Source organism: Notothenia coriiceps, unplaced genomic scaffold (assembly GCF_000735185.1).
Source record: "Notothenia coriiceps isolate Sejong01 unplaced genomic scaffold, NC01 NC01_scaffold00037244, whole genome shotgun sequence".
In the NCBI taxonomy this organism is placed as follows: Eukaryota; Metazoa; Chordata; class Actinopteri; order Perciformes; family Nototheniidae; genus Notothenia; species Notothenia coriiceps.
In genome coordinates, this window is record NW_011369945.1 from 913,512 (window position 1) to 916,696 (window position 3,185).

Here is a 3,185-nt window from a genome sequence, read left to right on the forward strand (position 1 = left end):
GCTTGCGGAGTATGGGGTGACGGCGGTCTCTACTGCAGGGCCATCAAAATCTCTGTCTCCCCCCCAAAGCGAGAGCTGTGTCCCGGGTCCTCGCGGCAGTATGTCAAGACCCCATCTTCCCGCTGAGTGGCATCCGCTGCGGCTGCGCTTTGTCACCAATCCTGCTCTTGTCACATATTCATGGTTAGGATTACTCCACGCGCGGTAGTCGTGGGGGGGGCGGGGGGGGTCTGCAGTTCGGTCGGACTACACCGGATTGCACCACTTGCTTTTTTGCAGGATGATGTGTTTCTAATGGCTTCATGCAGACGGTCCTGCGACTTCAGCCCCACCTCACTCGCGATCGGTCTTCACACCGAGTCGGCCTGCAGCGCGCTGGGCGAGGTCAGCACCTCCATCTGACGCCCATCCGGCTCTCTCACGCCAGGAACCGATGGACCTGCCTCCTTCAAGTAGGGAATGAGCTCTCTACCCCCGTAGTGAAGGAGTTCAAGTATCTCGGGGTCTTGTTCTCAAGTGAGCGTGAGATGGGCCGGAGAAGAAGGCAAAGCTCTCTGTCTACCGGGCCACTTTCGTTCCTACCCTCACCTATGGTCATGACCGAAAGAACGAGATCGCGGATACAAGCGGCCGAGATGGGTTTTCTCCGCAGGGTGGCTGGTGTCTCCCTTAGGGATAAGGTGAGAAGTTCAGTCATCCGGGAGGGACTCAGAGTTGAACCGCTCCTCTTTCGCGTCAAAAGGTAAGGTATGTATTAGGATGCCACCTGGGCGCCACCCTAGGGAGGTGTTCCAGGCACGTCCAGCTGGGAAGAGACCGAGGGGTAGACCTAGGACCAGGTGGAGGGATTATATATCTTCGCTGGCCTGGCAGCGCTTTGGGATCCCCCAGTCAGAGCTGGTTGATGTGGCCAGGGAAAGGAAAGATTGGGGCTCTCTGCTGGAACTGCTACCTCCGCGACCCGACCACGTTTAAGCGGGAGAAGATGATGGATGGATGGATGGACTTTCAATTATATTTGAACTAAATGGGAGGTCATTATGCATTACGCTTTGTAATGTCACTGTCCCACAGTTCTATAGGCCCCTTTATTTAATGATAGAATACTGTATCATTTGTACTAGTTTACAACTTAATATTTGTATTACTGGTTGCTAATCTTTGGCACTACTTAAGACTGTTAGTTACTGTAAATACTGTAAAATAACCTGTGCAATATTCACTTTTTACTACTGTTATATCTGGCAGCTACTTAATTACTTGTATATGTTGGTTACTTTTACAATGCTGCTACTTATTTGTTCTACTTAATAAATGTTTCATTCATCCATATGTGCTTGTTTCTTTATTTAATATAAAGGTGTACTTATATTTTGTCATTTACCTGCACTGCCCCCTTTGCTGTAACAATGTAAATGTCCACGCTATTGGACGCATGAAGTATTCCTGATTTTATTATACTAATATTAGTTGGCCTCAGGATTTACCGGTTATTATTTTGGATACAGACAGCTTCATATTTTACCTGAGAACTCATAGTATCCATGTGTTAAAGTGTGTAGCTATCTGAGTGTGGTTATTTGGTGATATCAGACAGACTGTCCATCCGCTCCTAAATGATTGCATGTGTTCCTATATACGGGTATTCTTGAGTGTGTGAGCATGGGTGTGTATGCATGTGGAGGTCATCCGTCATTCTTCTGAATGGGATTTGCGCACAATAAACCTGTAGCCGCGCCCGGCAATGGAGATGGAGTGCACTGTCAGCGGGCTGGATTTATGGGGGCCGATTCAGCTGATGGGTGCTGGGAAAGCCGTCTGATGAAGGGTGATTAATCGCTCTTACGTCCCCCTTTACATCCTGCTTTACTCCCTCCCCAAACTAGATTAAATGCACTCATAATTATTCCAGAAGAAATCCCACGCACTTTCACTTACAGGTGGGGATTTTTCATTTTTCATATGGTGGAGGGGAGAGACAGGGATGAGAGATATACTGTACTGCATGCGTACGGGTGAATGAGTGTAATAAGAAGAAGGGATGTACAAAAAGAATAATACAGGCATGGATGAGTTTTCCTATTTTCTGTTGTATAGTTTTCCTACTTTTCCATCCTTTATCCCTCCATTCCTCCTCCGGGAGAAGGGGTGGCACACTTTTATTGACGCTTTTAAAAAGGACTAGTTAGTTGCCTTGTTCAATATTGCCATGAAAAAATACACCTGCACAGAAACTGTTTATACCTGAAATCATAATTGTTTGGACATTTTACCAGAAATAATACTGATAAAAAGAAGGAAGCATTCTCTACCTGTATGACAATTGTGTTTTGCTGTTTGGTCTTATATTTTTGGGGAAATCTTGTCACTGTTGAGAGTTAAAATAATTACTGAAACCCCCCGCCCCCCCACACAAAAAACAAGAGTGTTAGCTTTCTCAGCATTTTACCAGTGCAAAACATCAATGCTGATTAAAATTAATGACAAATGCAAATATAAGTAAAATGGGTATGAAGAATATTTTTGAAACTATTTCAAACATATTTTATAATTGTGTTATTTTCAGACACTTTAGCGCTCAACTGGCCCAAATGTTGAAGGTGTATTTGTAAAATGTTTTAAAGCTAGCATGACTGAGTGATTATTAATAACTTATGTTGAAAGGAAAGAAGGAAAAAATGATTTGCCAAGTATTAAACTTGAATGCACCTTATAGACATGTAATCTTAATGTGTGACTATACATGTATTTGTATTCCAACACACACACACACACACACACACACACACACACACACACACACACACACACACACACACACACACACACACACACACACACACACACACACACACGATGAATGGGGGCAGTGGAGCAGTGTGATGGAGGGTTTGGAGGTCGTCTGAGGTGGCTGTTTGGTTGGCTGGATGGCGGGATATATGGTGGGATGGAGGGACGGAGGCAGAGAAGCAGGGAGAGAGGGAAGGAGAAATAAAAGAGATGGATGGCCTCTCTTTGTCGCGCTGGTTATTTAGAGGAGTGCTGTAAACCTGTCTGGGAACGAACAGTTTTCAGACTAATGAGCAAAAAGTCGAGCAGTTACGGCGAGCGGACAGTCTCAGCACTTCTACCAAATGAAACCAAGCTGCCACTTCAAACTGTGCACACACTCACACACACACACA